Below are 7,693 nucleotides of genomic sequence, written 5' to 3'. Positions count from 1 at the left end.
AATTCTACCTTGGATACAACTACTAATTATCATTGATCCGATTCTCCCTCTAGATCTATTTTATCTGAATAAGTTAATGATATATTTGGATGAGCTTTCCACGTGTTCAGTAAGTATAAAAAGTAAACTACATCGTAAACATTCAGTATACAACATATAGTCATTTAAAGATGTAAATTCTTTTTCTTTTATTAGAAATCAATGATGAACATAGTAATTAAAATTCCTAATTTACCTCTTTTTGTCTCTCTAAAAAAGACAACTTTTAAACCTATCCGAGCAGTTTCAGCTGTTTGGGTAGTATCCAGAGCTAGTTTTTCAAATAACCTTATCTTCACTTGTTTGCATGCATATCATTTCATAAAATTTTAATGAAACATTTTAAAAATAATGATATGAATGATTTGGGTTGATTACTAATTATACTTATAGACTTTTGAGTAAAAGGATTCTGATTTGAGCTCCAAACATCACCCCAAAATTAGTAGAAAATTTACACAGTAATTAAGACTTCTTGGGTCAGCGATGAACCCAAGAGTTTCATGCAATCCTATTGCATGCACATCTCGTTGCTATGACTATTCTAGTTATTAAAACATTCATCCAATTTAATTTTCTAGGTTTATTTATTTGATTAATTACATAATTTCTTGGATACTAGTTTCTTCTCATTTTATTTTAATTTTACACATAAATTCTTTTATTCAATTTACTCCTAATCTTAATTCTTTTGACCAAGTAATTTATTATTATTCTTAAAGTACTAATTTCTATTTCATTGTTTTTCTTTAACATATTTTATCTATTTTTTTCGTGAGAGGGTGTGGGAATGATCGTTTTAATTCCTGAAACCACAACTCAGTGCATGCAATTCAGAAACTTAATTGCCTAATTAACCTCTCCCTCTATTTTAATCTACAACTATTTATATGGCATGCAAAAACAAAAAACTAGAAAATTTAAAACAAGGAAAAGAAACACGTGGTAGCTTACTCGATAAATTGATCCCAACTTCTCGACTCAACCAGATTTCAAAAAGCTCCCTATCTTAAAAGAACTTGAAGATGCTAAAATTAGCAAAAGTTAAATCTAGAAGAAGGCTCAAAACTTTAATTTTATTGATAAATTGAATTGTGATTACAAAACTTGAACTTAAGCCTTTATATAGGCTTTTATTTTCTATTTCTACTTGGAATAGGATTTAGGATTCCTATCCAAATTTTAGGATCTAAAATATAATTAGAGAATAAATACATAAATAATTAAATAAATGAATCTTATCCTAAGATAATCTAAAATAATAAAAATAAATATTAAGATAGTCTAATTAGATCTTAAATATTTTTCTCTCTTTATCTAAATCTTTAAATACCTTAATTTTTCTTGTACTTCAATTTTAAGTGGAATTTCTCTTCCAATTTTGGCATTTAAATCACATAGATAATTTTTGGAGGACTTAAATCCTTGGAGACTTGGAAAAAAAGAGAAGAAGTCTAAAAGGCCTTAATTTGAAGCTGCCCGTGTGGGTAGCTAGCAATGGCCACGCGAGTCATGGGTCGCAGGTGCACAGATTGAGGGTCGCGTGCTCGTGGCTCACAACATCTCCTCTTGCGTGCACAATTTCATCCTAGGCATGCGCTTGGGCATCTCCGCACATGCTCACGGGCTGCACATCCTTGCGGTGTGCAAGCGCAAGCGGGATGGCTAAGTCGCAGGCTGCTCACCCAGCACATGTGGACCTTCATGGGCATGCCCAATGGGCTTCTTTGACTTGGATCAAGTCTTGCTCCTCTCTAAGATTAGGCTAGCACTTGGACTTCCTTACAATTCTTCATGCCCATTAATCTCACTTGGTCCTTAAGCTTCTGTTGGACAAACATGGCCCATTCCTTGGAATAATCCTGTTTCGGAACATAGTTAGTGATGGAGCTATCTTCCTCTTCAGGATGCTCTAGTTTAGAAAAGTTGAACTTACTTTCCTATTTTGGGCATTTCTGTTTAGGAAATTAAATTTTACTTTCTTGTTTAAATCGATCCCATTTAAGAAACAAAACGATGTTGGAACAATTTGCTTATTTGGCCTGAGAAATGCGGGAATCCCTGTGGGAAAAGGATTCTCCCTCTTCTTGCGCGCATTTTGTACACACGGGTATACGCCTGTGTGTGCACGTCCATTGTGTTGCATGAGCACGACCTCGTACTGCAGTGGACTCGCAGGTAATTATTTCACAAGAGTCCAACTTCCATGGGGTTCCTCTCTGATATAAGATTTCATCTTTAGAACCAAATTTTGGGCATTCAGAATCACATCAATTATTTATTCAATTCCAAAAATAATTTGCAGAATATTTCTTTCCTATTACTTCAAAATTATTTTCTTATAATTTCTATTCCATTCAAAATAAAATCTGTTAGCTTGTTTACATATTTATTAAATTAAAATAATTTTCAAAAATTATTCCTTTTATTATTTTAAATTACCTTTACCTAATTATTATAAATTATGGCTAAATTAACCTACCCATTAATTACATATCCAATTAAATTCAATTCTCATTAATTATTTATTCAATCAAATTCAATTCGCATTAATTACTTATGGAATCAAATTGAATTCTTATTAGTTATTTATTCAATCAAATTCAATTCTCATTAATAATATGTTCAATTAAATTCAATTATGATAACTATCACCATATACCTAATTCTTAATTAAATATTAATCTATTTATTCTTCTCCTATATATATATATATATATATATATATATATATGATTATATAATTTCATAGTTTGCACTATTTACACATTATATTAAAGATTTTCATATACTTACATATATATATATATTCCATTTTAATATTTTTATACTTATGTCATATTACATATATATATATATTTATATTTTCTATATAATTCTTTACATATTAAGCATATATTTTCATAGTTTGTACTATATATACATATATATGCCATAAAATCTTACATAAATTTATACTTGCACATATATATCACGCATGTATATATATATATTTACCACACTGTACGTAACATATACACACATATACTCATACATATATATTCTGCTATAAAATCTTGAACACACAAGTATATGAGCATCGATACACACACACACCAGCATATACACTTACTTGCAATCTCATGTGTATTTAATCATATATGGGGTAATTTGTTAGTTTCAAACTTAATTTCCAGTCATACCCTCTCCATTTGTCTCTCGGTATTCCGTCTTTACAAAATTAAGTTGTTGTAATCTATTAAACTAAATAAAAATCAAGCATGCAAAACCATAAAACTTTATCGGTGAACTTAATGGTTATCTTAACCTGAATGGAGAAATGGTCAGGCTTCATGGTGATTCAAAGGTTGGATTCATTCTCGGTTAACCTCCACACAATAAGCATTTAGAGATTAAACAAGCTAAAATAATATAGATGACAGAGAAAGGATGAAGAAAACGATTACCAGGCATCCATTTTCTTCTCCAGCACGGCAGCGTAGCGCTCCCTTCCTCCTTTCTCTGACATCCCACTCTCTCCTCCTTTCTCTTCTGGTGGTTAAAGTTAAATACCTATCCCCAATTAATTTATGGTTGTTGGATTACATCTAAACTAGCCATCTAAGGACCATCAGTTTGCCCTTTATTAAGGGTAACTTAGTCTTTTTCTTCATCTGATGAATCTACGCCGTCGAATTTAAACTCCCATTCATCTAAACTGTTGAAATCTTTGGCTGTCAGATGGCTTCAGGATCAATTACATTTGTCTCTTCTTGCATTGCTTGTTAACCGTGTAATCGGTCAACACATGCCTTAGCCGTTCAATCGACATCTTGTCTGCCAGCCGCACAATCACAATCATCATCTAGGAACTACTGGATTGCATCCAAAGGCGATAAAGATTCTCATCCATCCAATCTACACCAAAACATGTAGGCTGTTTGATCACCCAACATGCGGACCTCCAACGTGTCGAATCTACGTGGGATGTCTTGCTGACGTGGCTACCGCGTGGCATGACCAGATTAGTTGCATTGCCAAGTTAGCAGATGATGTGTCTCATTTATTAAAAATTGTAGAGTGACCCCCCGCCACTTTAAATCATTTCAAATAGGTCAACTTTAATTAAAAAATGGCCCTAACTTTCAGATTTTAATTCAAAAAAGCCCTATATTATTTATTTTATTTATTATTCATGTTTTTCATGATTTTTAGATTCTAAATTAATTATTTCGAAGGTTCTAAATTTAAAAATATTTATAAGTAAAATATTAAAAATATATTTCTAGTTAATTTCTTTTTTTTACCTACAAATTTACAAAATTATTATTTTAAGTTTTCTAGAAAACTTTTATTTCTTTTCAATGCCCTTTCTTTTACTTAATTTCTCTCCAAAAATGTTTTAATGTACGTCCTAGATTTGGGGTGTTATAAATCTCTCTCCCTTAAGAAATTTAATCCTCTAAATCTTCATTTGTAAAGACCTTGAAACAACCATCCATGTATTCTGTTGGCATATTCATCAACAGATTGGAGTGGTTATAATATTTTGCCTCTAGAGGGATCACTTTAGGTTATGATATCTTCTTTTCTACTTCTTATATATAAGTGTATGTTTGTTTAAGAGTATTTTTGGTACCTAGTTACTTTTATGTTTTCTTCATATAAAGGAATTTATTTTCTAAAATTGTCATGTTAATGATTTTATTTTTCAGAGCACGTCTTTAAGGATTTTGTTTTCTCTCTTTTAAGAATTTAACTTAGAAGTAAGGTCGTTTAAGAAATTGAGTTCCAGTCAAGGGGTGTTGTTACAATATTTTTATTTGGTGGAAACATCTTAGGTTAAGTTGTAATTTTATATTTTCAATTTTATTCAATAAAATAATAGTTTCCAAGTGTGTGTTTCTTCGTTTCAGACATTAGGTTTGATGGTACTTTATTTGAATTTTCTTAAAAACAGTGGGTCTTGTTAAAGAAGTAATATTTAATTTTACAATATATTAATCCTTAAGATTCATGCATCTAATTCATTTATTGGTTTTCTAACTTTAAATAGCTAAAGTGTGATTACTTGCACTATGTTGTTGAGTTAGGGAGTCTATGATTATTACTAAAGATGATTAGGAATTCTTTTGGCAGTAGGTTTATTCAGTAATTTCATGAGTGTTATGTTTAATTCTAATTCTTACAGGTACACTTTAAGTTCCCAAGGGCCTTAAGATATGAGTGACGGCTTTATCACATCATTAATTTCCTTTCGTTGGCTTGGGGAGAAAATTCTTCCAAATGTGGAGATTATGGTTCAACACACTTCCGTTGTGATACTCTAATGATATATTCTTAGGAGGTTTGTCTTGATATAATGATTTGTTATGTAAACATGCCTCTAAGGTCTTCTCTTTAACCCATGGTAATTTATTTAGGAGAAACAGGACTTTGAAAAAGAAGGATTCTTGTTAAGCATTATTTGTTTTATTTATAATAATGGTCTTCTATCTCTTTAAGTATACGATTATTCAATTGCTTAAGATTTTGAATCATTATTGCAGTCTTTATGCAGAATTAAAATAAGAATTTTGGAACAATTAGGGTCTTGGTTTTTCTAAGGGGATTCAAAGAGAAATTTTAGAATAAAATCTTGGATGGCTATTTGGTTCTTATCATATTCAAGAATTATTTTTTTAGAGTGTATCTGTAACATCTCAAATACTAATAAAAGCATAAGGGTACCAAATATAGAAACAGCTTACAAGTGCATAATAGATAATTTTATGCAGCGGAACAAATTATTACAAATTCCTTACCAAAATATATGAGTTCCAATTACACATATATAACTGAGCTCAGAAGTGGCAACAAAATACAAAATATTAAAATAAAAAATGACAACTTCTTTCACTATGCGAATGGACTTATTAAAGTGCAGGACAAGTCATGCACTCAAGGGTTTTGGATCCACAAGATCCTCATAGACTTCAAGGGGTAGGTCAGCGACCAGTTCTTCACTATTTTCATCATCTTAGGGGAGCACAGAAAAGTGTGAGTTCCATATACTAAGTAAGAAAAACAGTATTTAAATAATATCATAAGATTTTAAAAGTAAATAATTATATCATCAACACTTAGCATTAGGGCTCACATTAAGGTCCATTTTTAATTTATGAAGATAATTTATTTATTTATAAAAATATCATATCCATCATGTCATAGTCATAACAATCAATGTAATCATGTTGATAATAGAGAAAATCAAATAAATCATTATATGCTTAAATTTTCGTGTCATGTTTCTCGAAATCATTCTTACTTCCATCTATTGAGGGCAAATACGAATTTTTGACTGCCCATGTGGAATGACCAGATCATATATATAACAACAATTTGCCAACAACACATTTCTGGTTTGCAAAACCATAATACGATCTATGACCACGACCGTGCCGACCATAGTGGTCCTATTAGATATTCTATAGTCACGGCAGTACTTCATCAAAGGTGACCCATAACAGATAATTTGTGTCACCACTTTTGTCAGAGGGTACGTCGTCATCTACAGGGAGTGATCCTCTCATGTCTTTTCAGACCAGATGGGGGATGGAAAAAATAGAAACTCTTCAGAGATAAAAAGCCTAACAAAACACTTGATGCATTATGCATATCAATACAAATGCATAATTTTCATATCATTTCATAGTTAAATCTCTTTTTCACATTTCAGTAATTGATCACAAAAATTATATCATTTAAATTACATGCAAATCATCAAGTGCATATACAATCATATAACATGCTTTTATCAAGACATTTAACATAATCATACAAATCATAATTTAAAACTTCATAATTTTAACTCTAGAAATGCTCCTTAAAATGTTTAAAAGTAAATACTAAATTCCTTACCGAAATCTTAATGTTTTCATGGACCTTTCTTCTTCTTCTTCTCTTCTCCTTCTCTCTCTAGATCATTCCCTCTCTCTCTAAGCTCTTAAAAGATGGAAGAATGAAATGGAAAAGATGAGAAAATTGGAAGGGAGGGATCCCTATTTATAGGAAATGGGGACCGTTAGATTTGCACCAAATACCTGTCCTTCTCTCTCTAGATTACTCCCTCTCTCTCTAAGCTCTTAGAGGATGGAAGAATAAAATAGAAGTGGTGAGGAAATGAGAAGGGAGGGGTTCCTATTTATAGAAAATGGGGACCGTTAGATTTGCACCAAGTAGTGAAATGTGGTGAGGAGAGAGAAAGTTAACGGGAAAGGAGTGATATGATGCGACGTGACGGTGGTGCAAAAAATAGAGGCACGCCTCCCAAACAACAACTGCACATCGCCCAAGACGGTGACAACACACCACCCAACCGATGGTGCACACCGCCCAAGACAGTGGCGCCCAAGGGGGTGGTACACAGCGCCCGAGGCAGTAACATGTCTCCCCAATCAAGCACGCGCTGCAAGCCTATCCTGTAGGTGCACCAGCTTATCCTACTGCGCACAGGGCTAGCCTGCGCGAAGGCCCAAGTGCACAGGCCTACCACGCAGGCCTACTGCGCGTACAGGGCGCACGGCATCGCACCAATCCGCGCACATCCCATCTTCGCACGATGGGAGGCGCAGGTAGACTAGCCTCGCGCTCTGCATGGACATGATGTGTGCACAGTGGGCACGTCCTGTGCTGG

At 32.9% G+C, this 7,693-nt stretch overlaps 1 long non-coding RNA gene across 1 annotated transcript; it reads right to left on the bottom strand.

The window, feature by feature from the left end:
• Positions 1 to 1,090: 1,090 nt before the first annotated feature.
• LOC110813843 (uncharacterized) lies at positions 1,091 to 3,885 on the bottom strand. Its single transcript, XR_015813392.1, has 2 exons — positions 3,347 to 3,885; positions 1,091 to 2,258 (listed from the first exon to the last, which is right to left on the bottom strand). It is a non-coding gene; the product is annotated as an uncharacterized LOC110813843 (long non-coding RNA).
• Between the last annotated feature and the right edge of the window lie 3,808 nt (positions 3,886 to 7,693).

This window comes from Carica papaya, chromosome 7, assembly GCF_054855325.1.
Source record: "Carica papaya isolate Zhongbai chromosome 7, ASM5485532v1, whole genome shotgun sequence".
In the NCBI taxonomy this organism is placed as follows: Eukaryota; Viridiplantae; Streptophyta; class Magnoliopsida; order Brassicales; family Caricaceae; genus Carica; species Carica papaya.
The sequence above is the reverse complement of the archived record's forward strand: the minus strand, read 5'-3'. Positions and strand labels throughout refer to the sequence as shown.